The sequence below is a fragment of the Leopardus geoffroyi genome, chromosome B3 (genome assembly GCF_018350155.1).
Source record: "Leopardus geoffroyi isolate Oge1 chromosome B3, O.geoffroyi_Oge1_pat1.0, whole genome shotgun sequence".
NCBI lineage: Eukaryota > Metazoa > Chordata > Mammalia > Carnivora > Felidae > Leopardus > Leopardus geoffroyi.
In genome coordinates, this window is record NC_059337.1 from 8897312 (window position 1) to 8921497 (window position 24186).

A 24186-nucleotide genomic window follows, 5' to 3' on the forward strand; every position below is an offset into this window, starting at 1 on the left:
GGGTTGAAGCCCTGCGTCGAGCTCTGTGCTGACAGCTCAGAGCCTGGAGTCTGTTTCAGATTCTGTGTCTCCCTCTCTCTCTGCCCCTCCCCTGCTCTCGCTCTGTCTCTCTCTCTCCCCCACTCTAAAAAGTGAATAAACATTTTAAAAAATTTTTCAAAGAACGAATGAATGAAAGAACGGAAGGAAAGAAGGAAGGAAGGAAGGAAGGAAGGAAGGAAGGAAGGAAGGATCTTTAGAACCTCTAGCATCTCACCTGGAGCAGCACTGGCTCCAAAAGTCTGGATACACCCCCATCCTCCCTGCCCATCCCATTTGCCCAATTGATGTATTAGTCTCTTACATGTTTTCATTTGAAAACCAATATAGAGTTAAGATGAAAATGCATTTTCTCTAGGTTTTTTTTTTTTTTTTTTTTTTTTGCCAAGTCTGATTTCATAGTACCTGATTCAAACATCCAATGGAACAATTCAAAAGACAACAAGGTAAGGACACGTTCAGCTGAAATCAGACCAGATTAAGGGGTGGGCCAGCTTGGCAAATAGAACGAGCCCCACAATATCACTTGTCAAAATCAGGAACATATAACCAGTTAATTCACATTTCTACACAGCATTCAATCCCATATACAACTGATTCAATAAAAATAGGTATCACTCCCACTGTTAATACTAAGTTAATACGAGGTTAATACTAAGGTTGAGGTTTTAAAGCTATGTCTTGAGACCAACAACTCTCTGTGACGAACTAGCCAAACACAGAAAAGTCAACAGTAAAACCTTGGGCTGTGCCAGCAGCTCTCAGACCACCCAGCCGACAATCACTTGAAGTCACCCATTCAGACTGGCTACCATTTTGGACCCCATCACCTTTTGGACCACATTACTTAACAGATATGAGTAAGAATAATTTAATTTCTGAGATTATAAATCCATTAATAATCTTGGCAAAAAGTTGTCAGAATGGGAAACTGTAAAAGAAAAAATTTTAAAGCCAAGAACTAATGATTATCTCCTTTAACGTTAAAAAAAGAACAAGGAAATCCTTTGAAAGACACTTCAACACTCATTCCTGACAAAGACAATCAAGAAAATAAGGATTGACGGAAGCTGCCTACTTTACAAGTCACTGTAAGGTGTAAAGGTATATTCCAAAGACAAAAGTATTGCAGAAAAACATGTTCATTAATTCATAAAATATTTATGGTCACAACATTACTCTTCTCCTGAGGAACTCAGCAGTCAACAGGTCCTACGAGGACCACACAGTCCAGGGATCATCATCAAGTGGCAGCAGAAGGCAGACGCTATGTATACCTTGTTCTCTTCATTTCTGAGCGCCAACCCAGCACAGTGACCAGCATGTGGTAGGCAGCTATCCATCATTAGCTAAGAAATAAATGAAACCCAACCCCCATTTTACTGCTGTCAGAATATTTCTTCTCTGGGCAGCCAATATCTAAATTAAAACTGTGTCTTTTTTTTTTTTTTTTTTTTTTTTTTTTTTTTTTTTTTACTGTCAATTCAACAGATTTAATTATGGGATATTGATTTTTCCTATCATCTCTGTCTTGGCAAGGGCTTCTGTACTGCTGCTGTCTGCTTTGGATTAAAAGTCACTGTACTTTCCTTGTTAGGGAGAAACCTTTAATGAAAAAATTCCATGTAAAGCTCAAAGCCATTAACACTGAGAAAAATAAAATATTGTGTTTTTTTTTTAATTTTAATGTTTATTTGTTTGTTTGCTTTTTTTTTTTTTTAATTTTTTTTTCAACGTTTTATTTATTTTTGGGACAGAGAGAGACAGAGCATGAACGGGGGAGGGGCAGAGAGAGAGGGAGACACAGAATCTGAAACAGGCTCCAGGCTCTGAGCCGTCAGCCCAGAGCCCGACGCGGGGCTCGAACTCACGGACCGCGAGATCGTGACCTGGCTGAAGTCGGACGCTTAACCGACTGCGCCACCCAGGCGCCCCAATGTTTATTTGTTTTTGAGAGAGAGGGAGAGCGATAGAGTGCGAACAGGAGGCGGGGGGAGCAGAGAGAGAGGAAGACACAGAATCCAAAGCAGGCTTCAGGCACCCACTGGTCAGCACAGAGCCCGACCCAGGGCTCAAACGCACTAGCCATGAGATCATGACCTGAGCCAAAGTCAGCCACTTCACTGACTGAGCCACCCAGGCACCCCCCAAAAATTTTTTAAATAAAACTGCAGTGGGAGTTGCATTCTTATCTCAAATGTAGGAGCTGATGAAGAAATTTATAGCTGAGGCCTCCCAAAGAAACTCAAAAATTAGGTTCTTTAGTGGACCATAGGATTAAGTAACACCCCAAGCTTCTCTTCCTGAATGGAAAGAATTCATAGCTCTTTCCTTGTTCTCTTTCTCTGTCCCTCAGACACTTATTTTATATTAAGGTCATTTATCCTTATGGACCAGAAAGCAGACCGTGCATTTACATCTCCCCAGTGAGTTCATCGAGCCAAAAGGTTTCTCTAGCGAGTAACAACTCCTCCCTTCCCTGCTAAGTAGGAAAGGTAACAAGAAAGGTGATTCTCTGCTTTCTCTAGAGAATGTCAGTGTGTTTAACTCTGGTACATAATAAAATCTAGATGAGTCTCTTGGGGCAAAGAACACAGATGTAAAAAAAAAATTTCTGCTCATTGGTCTTTATAGGTTCCTGGACCCAATTCTAACACGGGTGAGTTCTCCCAGACAAAACACAAAACCAGCAAGGTATCTGAGAATTCACCTCAATTCTGACACTACCCAGACATAGCCTCATATCCACAAGGTGAGGGTTGAGTCCTACAAGACTGCCCCCACCCCACTTCAGATGCCAGCCACAAGCCCTGGGCTAATCTGTGCTACCGACCCACTGGCTCCAGCCTGGAGATTCTAATGATCTCCTCCTCAGGGTTCATTAATTTGCTAGTGGTGCTCACAGAATTCAGGAAGCACTTGTGTTTACCAGTTTATTAAAGGATATGATAAGGGATGCGCATTAACACCCAGATGAAGAGATGCACAGGGTGAGGTATGGAGAAAGAGTGTAGAGCTTCATGTCCTAACCAGTCTCCACCTGTTCACCAACCTGGAGGCTCTGCTAACCCTTCTGGGTCTCTATGGAGTCTTCACCATGCAGTCATGATTGACTAAGTCACTGGCTGTTGGCTGATTCAACTTCCAGCCCCTCTCTCCTCTGCTGAGGTCTGGAGAGAAGACTGAAAGTTTCAGCCCTCATGGTGTATTCTGCTGGCAAGCAGCCCCAGCCCCAGCCCCTGAGTGGGGTGCAAAACGAAATACACTCGTATAGCCCTTATCACAAGAAATTCTCACAGTTGTAGGAGCCAGGAACCCTGGGCAAAAACCAAGCACATTTGACAAACACATTTTGGTCAAATGAATGACTATATATATATATATATATATATATATATATCTTCTAAATCAAGATACTGCAGGGGGTTTCAGTAGCTAGGAACACTAACCTTATCCCCTAAAAGCAATAGGGTCACCAATACCATCCTGGGTAAAAGAACTAGAGAAAATTATCTGGGAGCTCTGGAGTTCCTTTTCCTTGAAGTCCTGGCAGGAGAAAGTGGAGACAGGAATGATAACACTTACAGTGCTGAAGAGAAAGTCAGAAAACAAATTTAATTTTAGTCTTGGCTTTGACACTTGTTACCATGCGATCTCAGGCAAGTTTCTTAATTTTGCTTGGCTCAGAGTCATGTTAAAGGGAAAGAAAAAAAGATTAGGACACATGATCTCTATCCAAGGTGATTTTCTTCTTTAAAAATGCATAATTCTAGAAAAGAATTTCAAAAGAAAAGAGAAAGAAATGCAGAGATACACAGGGGAGAGGAGGACCAGGAGGTGGGCTAAACAGCTTTATTTTTCAAAACACAGATTCATAGGAAGAAAAATTGTCCATGATTTATCACCTCCTACCTGAATTGCAGCCATGGCCTCCCCACTGTTTTTCTCATCTCCTACCTCTCATAACATTTCTCTCCCAATTTGATATAATTCCAAAATGATATCCAAATTCTTTCAATGGTCTTCCATTACCTAAAAAGAGGATGTGTGAACCACTTTGGCTGGCACTCAGCTCACTAATCCAACTTAACCTCCTTTTACCACCCAACAAAAATCCCAGTGCAACAGGCAAGCCAGATTTCCTCCTTGTTCCCAGAACAGTTTGGGCTCGCCAACCCATTAAATCCTCTCAACTGCTCATGGAACCATGTCTGAAATCTGATTATTTTCTTCTCTTTCTTTTTCTTCATCGACCATCTTTCAGAGAAGTTCCCAAGCCTGCCCCTTCTAGGAGACTTTCTTTGACTACTTCAATCCACAGCAATTTCTCCAGCCTCTGAAATCTCTTAGGAAAACAAAATGGTGAAAATGGCGTGCATCTAGTCACCAAAGTCAGACTGTGCGTTCAAATCCAGTTCTGCCACTAACTCCACTAAACGCAAGACTCCTCAATATCAGATGAGAAATAATCCCGCCTCTCAGTGTCTATGTAAGGGTAATATCAATACCTAATTTACAGGATTGTGTTCCTTTTGCTTCTTAGAATTAAGTAACATAACACATGCAAGGCACTTAGCAAAAACGGTTAGTACATAATTTGTGATCGATTAATGTTTGGGTTTTTTTAAAGCAATTCTGCACAGAAATCATGTTTGCATCATCATCAAATACTGTCCTGAGCTTTCAGTTATGTAAACTACACATTTAGATTATAAATCGTTGGAGGAAAAATGAATTTTGTATGTTTATTGAATCCGCTGCAATTCTTGCCATCATGCTCTACATTTAATGACTCTCAATAACCACTTGTTATATAAAAGTTTAGAGATAAATTAGACCATCAATATGGGATAATTTTCCTTTTTTGATACTTAAGCAAAGCATAAGAGAAAAATTAAAATAAGAAAGGAAAAACAAAACTGCATTTGTCACTTCATCCTCAAAACAGCATCCGTTTCCTTCCCCAAAGAGACTGTAGCACAGCAGGTGTCTGTAACTATCCTTACTCACATATTTCCAGCAAGAATTTGAACCCAGGTCTTTCAAGAAATTGAAAATAGGTGGCCTGGAGGAAGTATAGAAATTTCGTTACCCAAAACACAATCTTCTAGTATCTTCTTTTTCCTCCTTGGTTACCCTCATTCTCCCTTGACATACTCCATACCGTTTTCTTGCGGAAAAGGTTTTGTTTTGGCTTAAATCTTATCCACTTCCTCTGCAGCCCATTTACATTCTTCATCTGAATCTCTCTCTCCCCCCCTCTCTCTCTCTCTCAGTTCCAGGATGTTAAAAAAAAAAGGCAAAGGAACTATTTATCGGTCTTCATAGACCAAGAAGGAGTATGGACAACCTTCTCTCTATTCTAGTAACTGGCTCCCCGATTTCTTTGGTTGTTCTAACCAAAACCAAATACCTTGTAGTCACCTTCAATCTTCAATGCCTCCTTATTTCACGTCCCTAATCCCACTCACTATCCCGTGCTGTGCCTTCAAAATATATACAGAAACCAACTGCAACTCACCATGGTCACTACTACCATCCTGCCCAAACCACAATCATCTCTCACCTACACCGCTGCAAAACCTTCTGATTTTTTACCACACCAACCCCTTTCCTCATCATTTATTCTGCATAAAACAGCCTGAGACCCTTGTGATTTCTCTGCTTGAAACCTTCCAGTGACTTCCTAGAAGGCCTACTCCATACAACACCCTCCAGTGACTTCCAATCTCATTCTGAATGACATCCTCCCTAGAAGGCCTACTCTTACCTTTCACTGTGTTCTCCCTTCCCAGGGCTCACTTCACTCAATCCACACTAATTTCTTTGTGCTCCAGGCACACTTCACCCTCAGGGCATATGTGTTTACTGTTCCATCTATCTGACAGTCTCTTTTCCCAGATATCCAGGGCTTTTTCTCTCAGATTTGTGCATAAATGTCATCTTATTAGAGATAATCTTCCCCTTACCCCACCCAACCCTGCTACTCTCTATTCTGTTATTTATATTATTTTTCTTCATTGCACTTAACATTATCTGCCATTCTAGGATGCAGCCACCTGTAGTTTAGTTTGTGTTCTATCTTTCCACTAGACTACAGGTTCAGTGACGACACGGACCCTCCCTGTTCTTGCTCAACCACTGTATCCTCAGCACCAAGAACAACTGTTGCTACGTGGTAGGCCCTTTATCTATAGATGATGAATGAACAAAAGAATGAATAAATGAATGAATGAATGGCCAAATGAATGAATTCTCCTTTATCTAGTTCTTGAGAAACATATTTGTTTGGTCTGAGTATATTTAACTTTCAGAATGGGTATGACTGAGTATGGATGTCATACTAATGTTTCCTCTCTGAAATGCTCAGATCCCTATCTTTTTACTGATGAAGAAGTAAGTTCAATCCTTTTCAATGGCTTAGTTCCCTCAACACTACTGGATACTTTAGCGTATTTCCACTAAGACCCATAATAAAATCAAACATATTTACCATTAGTCACCTGGTTCCATTATTTTATTCAGAAAGTCATCTCAGCAATATATAAAATCAAACCATCCTTCTAGCTAGCTCTTATGGACTGGGGAAAAAAAAAAAGTGATCTTTGATCTATTGTGTATTTTAAACTAAAATACACACTTCAATCTAAACATATTTAATATAACTTTCACATTTCTTTATCAGAGAGAATAATTGTCAACGTTATATTTCACAGGAAAATTTTCTATAAGAAAATACCTGCTCTTCTCCTCCCTCACTCCTCCTCCAAAGTGAGAAAAACCTCAAAAAAAAAAAAAAAAAAAAGGGTGGGGGGAATAAAATGTACACATTTATTCATTCAATGCCAGTCCTTTTAGCCTAAGACAAGAAGATATCCTTTGATACTATCGTCCCACCTCCCTCCCCCCGGGATACAGATTGGGTAACCACAATTATCAGGAAGGTGTTGTTTTCTCCTTTCACTTTGTCATCTGCTCTAAATTTACATTTCACTGGTCTCTGACAAGGATAGTGCAGCAGATGGCTAGTGAAATCTAATTAGTGATGTCTTACAAGTTGTGTCAAGACTCTTCAATAAGGTTGTTTTGTTGAAAAGCCACTGCCTGCGTGTTAGCTCTGTTCCCTGATTATTGGCAAAAGGAATCAGAAGTACTGGTCTTTATTTTACCTAGTTCAGAGCTTGCCAAGGGGAAACAACCTTTTTCCCCAAGGGCATTTGTCAAAAAAAAAAAAAAAATGAGCAGAGGCAATTGTTGAAGGTCATAGCTATCTGAGGTAGTGGAGAGCAGTTAGGCAAATGATGGACTAACCACAAAATTTAAAACTAAAAGCTGGGGAAAGAAATGTTTATAGGGGGATTTTAAAAGCTCTCACCCTTTGCTTGGAATGTAAATGGTTAGGATTGTGTGCATGCCTAGATCTTTGTGCATGCTTATGTGCATGCTCCAGAAAAGACCTGAGAAGGCCCTGGGTCTCACCTATCACCAAGTATGAAGCTCTGCACAAGCAGGAAGTGAAGACTAAGGCAGAGCTGCAAATGCCCAGACAGAGTGGCGTTGAAGGCATGCCCCCTCAGGACCACATGCTCTGAGGAGAGGCTATGGGACTTATTAGTTCAAGGCACCTAACAAAATCACTACCTAATAATTAAATTTATCATGAAGCTAGCCAAGTAGAAGCTTCAGTGGTCACACATGACAAACATTATAGACTTTACAGAATTAGTTTAACAAAGTTACTAAACAAACAACAAACCCCAGTAGAGCGGAAGGACCTAGTTTACAGAATTGCAACATTATGCTATTGAAAACTTCTAGCTTTCAGCCAAAAAATTATGAGACATGCCATTTATATACACACACACACACACACACACACATATATATATATATATATATATACACATATATATGTGTGTGTGTGTATATATATATAGCTGTGTGTGTATATATATATATATATATGCAGTAAATAGAAACTATCCATGTAGAAGCCCAGATATTGGACTTACTGACAAAGATTTAAATCAGGATTGTAAATATATTCAAAGAACTAAAGAAGACCAGGTCTGAAAAACTAAATAAAAATTATGAAAATCACGCCTGCATAAAGATATTATCAATAAAGAGATAGAAATTATACAAAAGAACCAAGTAGAAATTTTAGACTCAAAAAGCATTATAAATGACAAATTCACTAAAGGTGCTCAACAGAAGATCTGAGCAGACAAAAGAAATATCCAATGAACTTGAAAATTCATGCAATTGAGATTATTCAGTCTCAGGAACAGAAAGGAAAAAAAAAAATTAATGACCAGTCTCAGACACCATTAGGGCACTCCCGAGTACACCAACATGCACTTAATGGGAGTCCCTGAAAGAGAAGAAAGAGAAAGACAAAGATAGTTGAATAAATAATGACCCAAAACTTCCTAAATTTAATGGAAAGCATTAGTCTACACATCCAAGAAAGTCATCAAACCCCAGGATAGATAACTCAAAGTGTGCAACTAGATACCTCATAACCAAAACGTTACAAGACGAAAGAAAGAAAGAAACAAACAAACAAACAAACAAACAATAGAGAAGTAACCAATCCTATATGAGAGATCCACAATGAGATTAAAAACTGATTTCTCATCAGAAACACTGGAGACAAGAAGGCCATAACATAACACACGCAAAGTACTGAAAGAATAAGACTGCCACCCAAGAATCATGTCTAGCAAAACAATCCTTTAGAAAATGAAGGAGAGGGGGTGACAGGTGGCTCAGTCAGTTAAGTGTGCAGACTCTTGATTTGGGCTCAGGTCATGATCTCAAGGTTCCTGAGTCTGGGCCTGTGTCGTGCTGACAGTGCTGAGCCTGCTTGGAATTCTCTCTCTCTCCCTCTTTCTCTGCCCTTCCCCTGCTTGCTCTCTGTCCCTCTTTGTCAAAATAAATAAATAAACTGAAAAACTGAAGGAGAAATTAAGAAAATTCCAGATAAACCAAAACAGAGAATTCATTGCTAACTGATCTGTCCTACAAAAACTTCTAAAGGAAGACTTTCAGGCTAAAATGAAAGCAGATTAGATAGTAATGAGAATATGTGTGAAAAAAATAAAAGCACTGATAAAGGTAACGATGAAGGTAAATATAAAAGACAGTATGAATGTATTTTTATTGTAACTTTTTTCTCCTATCTTATTTAAAAATCAACTGCATAAGTAATAGTTGTGAACTCTGTTGATGAGCATACAATGTATAAAGATGTGATCTGTATGATAGCACAAAGGAAGAGGAAATGAAGCTATGTAAGAACACATTTTTGTATGTTATTGTAATTAAGTTTGTATTAATCTGAACTAAGTTGTTATAAATGAGCATATTAATTGTAATATCCAGGGAAAATTCTTAGAAAAGAATTTTTAAAATTTATAAAAACAATGACAGATTAGTTTAAGTATCATACTAGATAATATTTGTGGAACACAAAATGTGGCAGGAATGAGAGGACAACAAAAAAGACACAGAAATATAGGAAACAAATATCAAAATGGCAGAAATATATCCTCCTTGATCATTAATTACATTAAACATGGATTGATTAAATCATTCAATCTAAAGATAGAGCTGAACAGAATGGATGTTTTTTTTTTTTTTTTAATTTTTTTTTTTTCAACGTTTATTTATTTTTGGGACAGAGAGAGACAGAGCATGAACAGGGGAGGGGCAGAGAGAGAGGGAGACACAGAATCGGAAACAGGCTCCAGGCTCTGAGCCATCAGCCCAGAGCCCGACGCGGGGCTCGAACTCAGGGACCGCGAGATCGTGACCTGGCTGAAGTCGGACGCTTAACCGACTGCGCCACCCAGGCGCCCCCAGAATGGATGTTTTAAAAAATAAGTGTTAGAGCTATATAAGCTGTCAGTAAGATATATACTTTATATTCAAAGGCACAATGGATTAAAAGTAAAAGGATGTTAAAAAATATACCATACAAACAGCAATTATAAGAGATCCTGAGTGGTTATACTACTGTCAGACAAAATAGATTTTAAGTCAAAACCAGTTCAAAGAGGAAAAAAAAAAAAGGTTATTATGAAATTGTAAAGACTCTGGGGCGCCTGGGTGACTCAGTCGGTTAAGCGTCCGACTTCAGCTCAGGTCACGATCTCACAGTCCGTGAGTTCGAGCCCCGCATCGGGCTCTGGGCTGATGGCTCAGAGCCTGGAGCCTGCTTCCGATTCTGTGTCTCCCTCTCTCTCTGCCCCTCCCCCGTTCATGCTCTGTCTCTCTCTGTCTCAAAAATAAATAAACGTTAAAAAAAAATTGAAATTGTAAAGACTCGATTCATCAAGAAGATATAACAACTGCTAACATATATATACCACTAGCAGAGTATCACAATATATGAAGTAGAAACTGCCAGAAACGTGAGAAATAGGACAACTCAGCCATAACAGTTGGAGATTTCAATTCCTCCCTTTCAGTAATTAATAGCACAACTCTACAGAAGATAAACAAGAAAAGATAAGACTTGCCTAACACTATAAACCAATTAGACTAACACAACTATTGTACACTTGGTCCCACAACAGCAAAATGTACATTCTTCCCCAGTGCACATGGAGTGCACTTCAAGATGGATCACATGATAGGCCATAAAGCAACCTTATCTTAACAACAGCAGCTAGCCCCTCAAGATCCTGGAAACTTTGCTTTCAAATTCCTTAGAGACTTATGTTACCCCTAACTCCCACTAACTAAAAGTATTATAAATGTAAAAGATTTAAATAACACAAGGTATGTTCTGTGACCCAAAGCAAATGAAATTAGAAATCAATAACGAAGAGAAACTTGAGAAATTCACAAATGTGTGGAAATTAAACAACGCACTAGAAGCAGAAATCACAAGGGAAATTAGAAAAAATCAGAGAACAATGCATAGAAAGCACAATGTATCAAAGGCATGAGACAAAGCAAAAGCGTACTTAGAGGTAAATATATAGTTACAAGTGCCTATATTAAAAAAGGAGAAAGACCTCAAATCAATAATCTAACTTCCATTTGAAGAAACTAGAAAAAAAGCAGAATTAAACCCAAACCAAGCAGAAGGAAGGAAAAAATAAAAATTAAAACAGTAGTCAAGGAGACAAAGACTAGGAAACAATAGAGAACTCAATGAAGTAAAAATTGGTTCTTGGAAAATGTATAAACTTTAAGCTAAACTGACAAAAAAGAGAAAAGATGTAGATTATTAAAATAAGGAATGAGAGAACATTATTATTAACCTTATAGATATTAAAAGGTTTAAAAGAAAATACCATTAACAACTCTACACCAACAAATTAGAAAATCTAAAGGAAATGGATATATGAGAAAGACACAACCTACCTAATCAGATTCAAAGAGAAATAGAGAATCTGAACATAACAGTAATAAATGAAGAAATTTAATTAATAGTAAAAAAATGTTTCCGGAAAATAAAGCCCAGGATCATATGGCTTCACTGCTAAATGCTACTCAACTTTTTAAAGATTAAAATCAATTTTTCACAAACTCTTTCAAAACATAAGAGAAGAAAAAACACTTCCCAACTCCTTCTAGAAATCTGGTATTACCCTGATACCAAAAGCAAAGATATCACAGAAAAGAGAACTGAAGATCAATATCTCTATAAATGTAGATCGAAATATCCTCCACAAAATAACTGTCAAACCAAATTCAACAATATATAAAAATGATTATACATGTTGTTCACAAGCAAGTGGGATTTATTCTAGATTTGGAAAGTTTGTTCAACATGAAAATCAATGCATGTTGAAAATCAATCAATGTAATACATCATATTAATAGAATAAAGGACAAAAACACACATTATCATCTCAGCACATGCAGGAGGCCATTTTACAAAATCCAATACCTTTTCATGATAGAAAAGACTAAGAAATAAACTAAGAATAGAAAGGAAAGTCTTCAACCTAACAAGGGTTATCTGTGACAAACCCACAGCTGTCATTATACTTCATGGGGAAAGGTTGAAAGCTTTTCCCTAAGAAATGGAATAAATCAAGAATGTTTGCTCTCACCACATGCCCTCAACACCATACTGGCAATTCTAGTCAGAAAGAATTAAGCAAGAAAATGAAATAAAAAGCATCATAGTGGAAAGCAAGAATGAAAACTATCCTGATTGGCAGGTGTCATAATGTCGTATATTGAAAATTCTCAAGAATCTACAAAAAAAATTAGAGCTAATAAATATATTTAGCAAGAATGCAGAATGCAAAATCAAAATGCAAACATCAACTATGTTTCTGTATACTAGCAATGAACAGCCTGAAAATAAAATTAAAAAATAATTCCATTTATAATAGCATCAAAAAGCAGAAATACTTAGGAATCAGTGTAACCTAGGAAATGCAAGACTTGTACACTTAAAACTACAAAAAAGTATTGAAATTAAAGGACACTAAATAAATGGAAAGATATCCCTGTTCATAAATTTGAAGACTTAATTTGTTAAAATGGTGGTACTTCCCAGATTGATCCAAAAATTCAACACCATCTCTATCAAAATTTCAGTGTGTTTTTTTTTTTTTCAAAATTTGACAACCCGATCTTAATATTTATATGGCAATACATGGGACAAAGAATAGAACAAACAATCTTGAAAAAGAAGACCAAAGTTGAAGAACTCATATTTCCCAATTTTAAAATCTTCTACAAAGATGCAGTTATTAAGATAGTATGGAACTGGCATAAAGACAGGCATATAGCAGAATGGAAACAGAACTGAGGGTCCAGAGATAAACCTACATTTTTGGTCAGTTGATTTATAACAAGGGTGTCAAGACAATTGAATGAGGAAAGAATAGTGCAAGGAAAACTGAACACCCACATGTAAAAGAATAAATTTGGACCTTTACCTCAAATCATACACAAAAATTAACTGAATAAATCATAGCCATAAATATTAGGACTGAAATTATAAAATCCCTAGAAAGAAACACAGGATTACATCTTTGTGACCTTAGACTAAGCAATGGTTTCATAGATATGGCACCAAAAGCAAAAGTGACAAAAGAAAATAGTAGATAATTAGATTTCATCAAAGTTAAAAACTCTTGGGCATCAAAGGACACCATCAAGGAAGTGAAAGACAACCCACAGAATGGGAGAAAACAATTATAAATCACATATATCATAAGACAAATAACCCAATTAAAATCTGGACAAATTATTTGTATAGGTGTTTCTCCAAAAAGACATATAAATGACCAATAAGCATAGGGAAAAATAGTCAAAATCATTAGTTATTATGTAAATACACAACAAAACCACCATATCATTTCACACCAACTAGAATGGCTAAAAATAAAACAGAAAATGTTACAGAATGTGGATATATTGAAACTCTTATACATTCTAGTGGAATACAAAATGGTGCAGCTATTTTGGAGTACTTTTGCAATGTCTTAAAATAACAGAGTACCCATGTGACCCAGTCGTTCCACTCCTAGGTATATATCCAAGGGAACTGAAAAAGTGTGTCCACATAAAATCTCATGCGTGGATGTTCATAGCAGCATTATTCAGAGCAACCAAAAAAGTGGAAATAAGCCAAACGTCTATCAACTGACGAATGGATAAACAATGTGGTATATCCATTCAAGGGAATATTAAGCCATAAAGAAGTAAAGTTCTAAAACACACAACATGGATGAACTTTGAAAACACTATGCTAAGTGAAAGAAGCCAGATATAAAGAACCACATATTATTATGATACTATTTTTATAAAATGTCCAGAAGAGGCAAATTCATAGAGACAAAATACATTAGTGATTTTCAGGGACTGTGGGGAGAAGAGAATGGGAGTGCCTACTAATAGGTACAGTGTTTCTACTGGGGTGATGAAAATGTACTGGAATAAGATAGTGGTAATGGTTTTGCTTCTTAGTGAATATATTAAAAACCCAAAAGCCCACTTTGGGGCACCTGGGTGGTTCAGTCGGTTCAGTGTCCAGCTCTTGATTTTGGCTCAGGTCACAATCTCACAGTTTGTGAGTTCGAGGCCCTTGTCAGGCTCTGCACATCACAGAGCCTGTTTGGGATTCTCCCTCTTTGCCCCTCTCCCACTCTCTCTCACTCTCTCTGTCTCTCTCAAAATAAGTAAATAAACTTAAAAAAAAAAAACCCACTTAATTAGATACTTGAAATGACTGAATTGCATAGTATGTGAATTATAGCCAAATTCTTTGAAGGTAATTACCAAAATTAAAAAAAAAAAATACATTACATACTACAGATACTCCATCAATTAGCCCCTAATTACTGAGGATTTGCTTGATCAATATATATACACCTATTTACATACTGAAACTTGGAATAACCTGTCCTCAAATTTCTTTTTTTTTTTTATAGCTCAAGCTCTTATTTATTAATAATCTATTTGGAAATGAAATGTAGAAGAGCCTTAGGAATAATGTTAGCAATTCTGAAGCTATTCAGCTGGCTTTCCAAAATTTCTCACATATATGAAATCATAGCAATGATACATTAAAATACATCTAACATACTGAATATACTTATGTTAGTAACTATATTCATTTTGTAAATCTTGATTCCACTCATTTATTAAGGGTCTTGTTTAAATTATATCAGCTTTTTTGACTCATCCTCAACTTTCTTGCCCAATGTGTGAATCTCCAGCTTTCATTTTGAGGTCAGTCACAAGATGCTGGTAAATTCTCTGAAAAGTAATGATCATCAGTAAGCCATGAGACAAAGACAAAGCTTCCCTCCACAAACCTATGCAGCATGAAAGGAATTTCCATCAGCTGGCACCATAAAGCTCTTAAGTCCCACCTATATGATGGATGTTTATCTGTCTGTTCTTTAGAAGAAGAAAATAGTGCACCAACGGTCCATTTTGCCTGACAAGTCAGCATGGCACAGACCCTACAATTATTCTGCTTTTTCACAGCTAACATAAAAATAGCTCAGAGTGGAGACTGATAACCAAGGGAGCCGCACCTGAAAAGCTGCTACGTATTAATAGATGACACCCTTGATGGTATGATATGATGTTAATTAATTTGAGCTTTCTCAAATTGAGTATTCCCTTATTCCCCTCCATTTACATAACAATGGAATGTTGCTGCTGCACGTTTGAAACTTGGGTTTCCCAGCTGCTAACCAGGTCACTACTTTTACTGAACACCTTGTGGACAGTTTAAGATGGCAGAATGATTTATTTACCACTTTAGCTTCCTTTAATGCATTTTAAAATGCACACTTCCTGCTAGCTAAATAGAAACTCAAAACTCATTCTATGGGGCACTTGGCTGACTCAGTCAGTAGAGCATGCAACTCTTGATCTTGGTTGGGGACATGAGTTTGAGCCCCACATAAGGAACAGAGTTTACTTTAAAACAAAAAACAAAAACAAAAACAAACAAACAAAAAAAAACAACTCATTCTACGAAACTAGTTGAGAACTGTAAATACCAGTTAGTGGAGGTAGCAGTCTATATTTACTCCACAATAAATAAATGTATTCAATGCACATTCCCTCTTTTCTCTCTGAATCAGCCCTCTTTAATGTTCTTACAGTCACTCTTGCTCTGGGGCCTTTTATTCAATTTTGAAAACATTCCCTTGTGTAATCTGAGCTTCCCTGCTCCCATTTCACTTTGTTCAAAGTGCCTAGTCACAGACGCTAACCTTTCTCAAACCTATACCATTCCTCCCTCCTGGAAACACAGCCCAGCCAAAATCCCCAGCCCATCATTTTCTTCTGAGGTAGAATAGATAATATTCAAAATTAACAATGGCAACTCTTTCTATTCTAGACAGAAATGATCATTAATCCTTTTGCTGACTTTTGTTGATTGTCAGCTCTTGAGTGGGCAAGATATCTAGGATACTTATAATTGTGTCTAGCCATTTTTACTAAACAGTCACTTTGTTTTGTATGTATGAAGAGAATAAACAGAGGTTCCTTGACCCTTTCCTTCTCTTAGTTTTACAGAAAATAACATTAAAGAAGGGGATATTCTTTTCTTTTCTCAAATTGGTGATAATTATCCCCACCAGTATCTTCTATTTTTTGAAAGAATACACAAAAACAAAATAAAATATACTTTGCAATTCTCTAATTTTGCAGGGATGTATGAGGATTAAAATATATATATATATTTGGGGGGATCATATGGGTGGCTCAGCCAGTTGAGCGTCTAACTCTCAATTTTGGCTCAGGTCACGATCTTGTAGTTCATGGGATCGAGCCCCACATCAGCTCCACGCTGACAGTGTGGAACGTGCTTGGGATTCTCTTTCTCCCTCTCTCTTTGCCTCTTTCTCAATAAATAAATAAACATTTAATAAAATATATGAGAACACAAACACCTTACACAATAAGAGAATGATACAAAATAATATTGTTATTTTATCATTACTTGAAGTTTTAATCCCTCACGATGCCAGTTACCAAACTCAATGATCAATCAGATCACGTGGCAAATCTGGGAGAAAAATTTGGGAACCCAGTGAACATCTGGCTGAAATTTCTCGCCAAAGGGTGAAAAACACTCTGGTTATAGCTGAAGGCTTCTGTGCTAATTATGACTCTAAATTATTCAGTTTTGTTGAAGAGGCATTTATGAAGCACCCTTTGCACCAAGCACTGTGATTGCAACTAAAGATACATGAGCGCAAAAGTGCCTTGAACATAATCCCAACTAGTTCACAGTCTGGTTACTGAGACCTGCCAACCACAAACTGTAAATATGTGAAGGAGATATAACAGGGATAGAGAAGCAATTAATTCTGAATCAGGGGTCAATTATAAAGAGGGAAGCATACCAGCCATTTATAATTATAAGTTAATGTGCTATGTCTCCCTGGGATATTTCTAATTATGAAATGAAGGACTCTATCTTCCGTTAATAGAATTTCCAATGTCTGTAAAATCTTAATGGAAAGGATTTTTATTTTAAACACTGAAGATTGAATACATGCACTCAACCATTATATCTCTAGGAACCCCCCTCCAAAATTACTGTAAAATATTTTAATAATATTCATAAATCTTCAAACACACAGAAAATAGAGGAGATGACAACAGACAAGAAATATCTAAATATTGAGAGACTGAAAGCAGATGGTCTAGTGCTATGTGATTTAGCGGATCAGAGATCCCTCAAATTTATACACCAAAAGGATGCAAGCCAATTTCCAAGAGTAAGAGATCAGAAAATGGGTGCCACTGGTGTCTCTGGCTATGAGACATACAGAAAATTTCCAAACACAGTTTGGATTGAAATTGAAATTGAATTGAAATTGACTGAAAGTCTGTATGAAAAGCAATCAGACCCTCAGGTCCCATCCTCCAAATTATAAGACTAAGCAACCTTTCCTACCCCTTCATGTCTGAGAGCTGAAGATTTATTCTCAAGTGATGGAACCATACAGATGCAGGGATATCAGGGACAGATGGGAGAAGGGTGAGATGCCATATTGAAAACAGGAGGACACCCCACAGCAAAAATAGAAAGAAATGTTCTTGAAAACTATCAGAGAGAAAAGAATAAATGTCAGTTACTCTGTGTGTCGATTTAACATTATTAGTAATAAATAACTGAAAACAACAGAGAAAAAAATTCAAAGTGCTGACTGTCCAGCTTGACAATTCTTAACTGTCAACTGGGAATTTTATGTCAGGATGAAGTATCACTCAAGTGAAGATGGACTAAGGATATTTTCAGATAGAAAATAAAGTTCAGAGTTTACTTCTTATAAATCAGTACTGAAAAAACTACTAAAGGATGTACTTTAGAAAGAAGCAAAAACAACACACAGAGAGTGAGATGCAATTGGGTAAACTTGTGTAACTGCAGAATAGAAGATAATTGACTTTGCTTCCAGTAAGTGAAATTAAAGTTAAAAACATCAAAGAAGGTGAGAAACAGTGTTTAATGACTGGTTGAGTTTGTTAAAGTCCTCATCTCATTTGGGAAAGATAGAGATATTGTATAACTTTAGCTAATTTATGGAACTTAATTAACTTTATTTTTTTTTTTTCCAATTCTCATTTATTTTTGGCTCTTGGGGCAATGTCATCCTTTCAATACCAAAAAAAAAAAAAAAAAAAGGCAAGTTCAACACAAAGTAGAAATTTGAAGTGTAAGACAGAACAAAACCAAGGGTGGGCAGGGAGAAGGAAATAGCAAAAGGAAGATATGAGATGTTGCCAAAAGATGAAGGGTCTCCTTGTACCCTCTCTGGAGGAATGACTCAAATATTTAGGTGACAATACACACCTTTCCATAAATACACAAGAGGGCTGGGTTTTTGTTAAGAAAAGGTGAGCATGGGAGAGCCTTTCTGGGAGCCTTAGGGCAAGGCTAGTCTCTCCTCCCTCTCTTGGCCTCCTTTTCCAACCAGGGGAAAAGGACAGAAACCAGCATGCGCAGGAGGTGAAGTAGGAGAGAGAGGAATCCCCTAGCCAGAGCGGGGCAGACCCCTGAAAAGGAAACAGCCCGAGACAGAGCTTGGAAGGAGACTAAAAATGGAGATTATACTGTTATCACCTCCCCTGAAGCTGAGAAAGGAAAAGGGAAATACCTGAAAATTAGGACTTCAGTAGCCTGGATCCCCCTCTCCAAAACTGCTCTAGAATGGAAAAGCCTATATCCTTTTCTTACAGGTACCTCCACTTGCTATGAACTAGCTTGCTTTCCTTTCCCCTGGACTACCACATGGATTAGGATGGTGCCCATGTATCCAGTTTTCAGTACATGGTTCCAAATGGGATCTGATGAAACCCAGCTTCTTGGAGAATTATCTTAAAAACAAAGGGAAATATGACCTGGACAGATGGGAGAAATGGGTACCAAAAAGAAATACAGGGTTACCCAGAAGGGTAGAAATCTAGGCTTCCCAGAGTGGAAGAGAGGAGACATTTAATAAACAATAAATACTTAACGAGTGCTTACTATGTGCCAGGCACTGTTCTAGGAACCTCCCGTCCACTTTCCAAAAAAGGAAAAGAAAATAAGACAGAGGCAGAAAATGCAAACTCTGAGGGACAGGAAAAGGGCAGTTGAGGAAGAAGGCTGAGGGACCCGAGAAGCCTGAGGTGATGGTGCTCTGCTTTAGGCCTCCTCTTCTGTGATGGCATCCTGGTACTGGTGGCACTAGGAGACAAAGTCATTCCTGCTGGTCCCAGCTGCAGTGAACTCCATCTGGTCCACACCCTCACCTGAGTACCAGTAGAGGAAGGTCTTGTGCCAAAACATGGCCATGAGCTGGCAGCCATCATGTTCTTGGCATCAAAGACCTGCTGGGTGAATTTGGACACAGTGAAGGCCCCACACCACTGGCTTCCAAGGCTGGTCAAAGGAGCAAAGCCAAGCCTGAAGAGGTAGAGACACAGGAAGGGCACCCACTTGACAGCTGGTTTGTGGAGGCCAACATTGAGCTGACCAGGAAAGCGGAGGCTATTGGTGACACTGTTCACAGTGGCTGAGACCAGGTGGTTCTGGTCCCACAGTGGGTGTGGTCAGCTTGATGGTGTGAAAGCAGATTTCCTAAAGGGCTCAGTTGTCAATTCAGTGGGTCTCACCCACATTCTCTACCATCTGACAGTCAGAGAGGGTGGTGTTTTAGGGCTCAGCCAAAGCACCCAACACTTTGGTGAGGGTACCACCCTGAAGGTGTTGGTGATGCAGTCTTGCTGATGAGCAAGGTGCCCACCCCGTAGCTTGTGCCCCCACCTAGCGAGTGGGTCCACTTAGCCCTTCTGTAGAACGGCCCTTTGTCCAGTTGTTGCCTGCCCCAAACCAACCAGAAACAAAGTTGTCTGCTCTCCATATCTGGTCAAAAGGACCTGAGTGACCAGAGTCCATAGTCCTGGGTTCTAGATCCACCAAGGTAGCATGAGTAACATATCTGTCACCTGTGGCTTCATTGTGATACACATAGACATTTTTCAGCTGCATGTCACCGTAGGTAGGTTCCAGGGGGATCAATGCCATACTCCTCACTAATTACCTCTCAGAACTTGGCCCCGACCTGGTTGCCAACTGACCAGTCTGGATGAGCACGATTTCCCTCAGAGTTAAAATTTACTTTATTGTATTTTTGCTCACCTCAAGGTGTGTACGGGACAAGAAAATGATATGGAATTTTTTTTCTATGTTGCTAATGGCAGGCTAGCAGTATGAGACATATCCCAGAGGCTACAGCACTGAGGTCTGAATGCAGGGACAGGAAGGTTCTGAGAGTAGAACTTAATTAACTTTAAAGATTTATTTTTAAAATGTATTAATGTTCCATGCTTCTGAAATACTGTCAATGTTTTACTTCTTGTATGCCAGTTACATGAATGTTCATTTTGTGATAAATTCATTTTTGTGGTGTACAATTTTATGTATGCATATTATACTTCAATATATTTTAATTAAGGGAAAGTAAAAAAAAATAATTAAAATATTAGTAGCTTCCAACCTGGGAGAGGAGAAAAATAAAGGAATTTTTTTAAACTCTATAAGCCCACAGAGGTAGAAATGGGGTTAAAAAAAAGTAAGCAAAAAAAAAAAAAATTACAAATATGTGTGTGTGTGTGTGTGTGTGTGTGTTAAATAAATAGCAAGAAACATGATGAAATAAATTAATCCAAATTAGTCAGGGCTACTTAAATAAAATTAAGTAATCTTTTAAAAGATACTACTATTTATTGGTTTTCTATAAACAGCCAAACATCTCAGCTATATAATATTGTTTCATGCCTATTTATTTATTTTGAGAGAGACAGAACACAAGAGCATAAGTGGAGAAGGGTAGAGAACAAGTTAGAATTCCCAGCAGGCTCCATGCTGTCAGGGCAGAACCCGACATGGGGCTCAATCTCATGAAGCCATCAGATTGTGACCTGAGCCAAAATCTAAAGTTGGACACTTAACTGACTGAGCCACCCAGACACACCATCAGATATATAATATTTAGAAAAGGAATATTTAAATTACCCCAATTTTCTTTGGGTAAAAAAAAAGATTCACTTGATACATTTTTATCTGACTTAGTCATTCTAGAATTGATGGGAAATTGAGCTTAAGGCAAAAACATGGGACAATACAAAATAGTTCCAAGGACAAATAATAATATTGGGATATCTTTAATAAACTTCCTTTAGAAATTGATAAATCAAATAGAAAAAAATAAAAGAAAAAGATAAAAATTCAAACAGTGCAATTGAAAAGCTTGTTCTTAAATAATTCTGCCTCCATCAGAGAATATATTAAGCATGCATAAAAATTTGTCAGGTAGTGGGGCACCTGGGTGGCTCAGTCAGTTAAGCATCCAACTCTTGGGGTACCTGGGTGGCTCAGTCGGTTAAGCGTCTGACTTCAGCTCAGGTCACGATCTCGCGGTCAGTGAGTTCGAGCCCCGAGTCGGGCTCTGAGCTGATGGCTCAGAGCCTGGAGCCTGCTTCCGATTCTGTGTCTCCCTCTTCCTCTGCCCCTCCCCCGTTCATGCTCTGTCTCTCTCTATCTCAAAAATAAATAAAACGTTAAAAAAATTAAAAAAAAAAGCATCCAACTCTTGATTTCAACTCATGTCATGATCTCACGTTTTCCTGAGTTTGAGCCACACATCACTCTGTGAGCACTGACTGCACAGAGCCTGCTTGGGATTCTTCCTCTCTCCTTCTCTCTCTGCCCCTCCACTGCTCGTGCTCTCTGTGTCTCTCTCAAAAATTAAAAAAATAAAAAAATAATTTAAAATTTTGTTAGGTACCATATATGTCATAAAGAAGATTCAATAAACATTGAAGAACTATTCCCATATTGTCCATGTTCCCTGATCACATTCCAATTGAATTTGAAATCAAGCATTACTACAAAGTTTATAAGAGTAATTATTTTAATATTTTCTTAATGTTTATTTTTGAGACAGAGATAGAGTGTGAGTGGGGGAGAGGCAGAGAAACAGGGCGACACAGAATCTGAAACAGGTTCCAGGCTGTGAGCTGTCAGCACAGAACCTGATGGGGGATTGAACCCAAGAACCACTAGATCGTGACCTGAGCTGAAGTTGGATGCTTATCCGGCTGAGCCACCCAGGCACCCCAAGAGAAATTATTTTAATAATAATAACCACCTCTACCACCACTGTCAGACACCTGAAAATATAATCCAATCGATCCATGGGTTTAAAGAAATAATGTTGGAAATTATAAAATAGGTAGAAATATAAGAAAATAATCCTCAAATTTATATTATAAAATTATTTTTTTAAAAACAAGGTAGAGTTAAAATAAAATGAATTTGTTCAAATCAAGAATCAAAGAGGAAAAAATAGAGTAAATCCAAAGAAAGAAGATGAATCAAATACACACGCATACAAAGAAAAAAAGGTAATAAAAAGGAAAAGAGAAATGATCAGCAAACACAAAATAAGATAGAGAAATATGACTAATAAACAAACCTCTAATAATTACTACTACATGAAAAAATTATTCACAGAAAAATCATTAATCAGAATAAAGGGAGATAAAGTATAACCCTCAAGGGAACAATGCATTAAGAACTCTCAAAAACATGAATATGTATACCTCTAGCAACATCACTTTAAAACACAAAAGCAAAAATAATTACAAGCAGAAATCGGCAAAATAACAATCATAGTGGGAGTTTTTTGTCTCCTTCCTTCCTTCCTTCCTTCCTTCCTTCCTTCCTTCCTTCCTTCCATTTTTAGAGAGGGAGAGAGCAGGAGTGATAGAGAGAGAAGAGGGAGAATCTTAAGCAGGCTCCACACTGGTGGAGCACAACACAGGGCTTGATCTCACGACCCTGAGATCAAAATCAAGAGTCAAATGCTTAACCAACTGAGCCACCCAGGTACCACTTTTATTTTCTTTTTTAAACAAACATCTCACAAAGTTGATAGATCAACCTCGGAAAAGTTACATTTGAGAGGTTTTTTTTTTCAATTTTAGGGTGTTTTCTGGGTGGTGATGGTGGTAGTGGTGTGTATGTGTGTTTGCTTTTAACTAATGGAGGACTTCAATTAACACTTTCTATAAAAATATTGTAAACTAGTCATATACAGGCATACAAAAATTGACCAAAAAAAGCAAAGAGAAAATTCAAAAGCAGAAACAGGTAGACAGATAGATGAACGACTGATACCAGCTTCAGTATAGTTGTAATTTCGGAAAAGAAAGGATGGAAATTGGATTTTGAATGGATACAAGGAGGCTTCAACCCTTATCTTCTATATTTCCTTTGTTTAAAAATAAAACCCTGAAGCAAGTACGTAAAAGTGTCACAATTTGTCAAGTATCAGCATTAGCTTTAAGTGTCTTCCTCACATCATTCTCTGTGCGTTACAGTATGTTTGAATTATTTTATAAAAAAACAAACACATGAATAATAATGGCTCCTGGAATATCTGTATGAAATGCGAATTACTGAGATTTATTTTTCAAAGATCAGTTCTCTCAAGTAAAAGACTATAGATACATCAATCGATTGATCGATTGATCTAAATAAAAGTATGAACTGAGGAAAACAGTGTCATGCCGTGTTGATGTCCACCCTCAGGCAGTTACAGCACTGGATCCCAGTCAATAACTTGGGTGTGGGATCAGGGACCAGTGCCTGAGAGAAAAGTTTACAGAGGCTAAGCAGGGTAAGGACTGGACCCCCACCCATACTAGGGCTATATCCTGTTCATCAGGATACCAAACATAAATCCAGCATGCGTTGGGTGAATCACTATTCTTCATGTTCAGTCCCAATGCTTCAGGAGAGACTCCCTTAATTTTTGCTCCAGAGATGAACACCTGACTCAGATCTGGCCAATCAGAGTGCCATATTACTTCACACACACTCCATGGTTCTTGGAGATTCCCATGATTCAAGCTGTACCAATCAGAGCTGTTCCCAGGACTGCTACTGAAATTGTCAAGGAAGAGAAACCCTATACAGGAACCATGAGTATTGAAAGTTCATGAATAGTTGAAGCTTCTGGTGATCATCTGTGCTACCATCTGGGAAGCCAGACAAGAGAACCAGGTTCTGAAAACCAGGAAAGAGAGAGAGGACAAGGGAGGAATGGGGAGAGGAGAGGAAGTCCCTTATCCTCTTGTATT

General features: G+C 37.9%; 1 protein-coding gene and 1 pseudogene across 2 annotated transcripts in view; both read right to left on the bottom strand.

Annotated features, from left to right (window-relative positions):
• Positions 1 to 24186, bottom strand: part of AGBL1 (AGBL carboxypeptidase 1) — an 843774-nt gene that overhangs the window by 448563 nt on the left and 371025 nt on the right. The gene's annotated exons all lie outside the window — the stretch shown is intronic.
• The window catches only part of LOC123584410, a 69748-nt pseudogene continuing 64745 nt past the window's right edge, over positions 19184 to 24186 (bottom strand).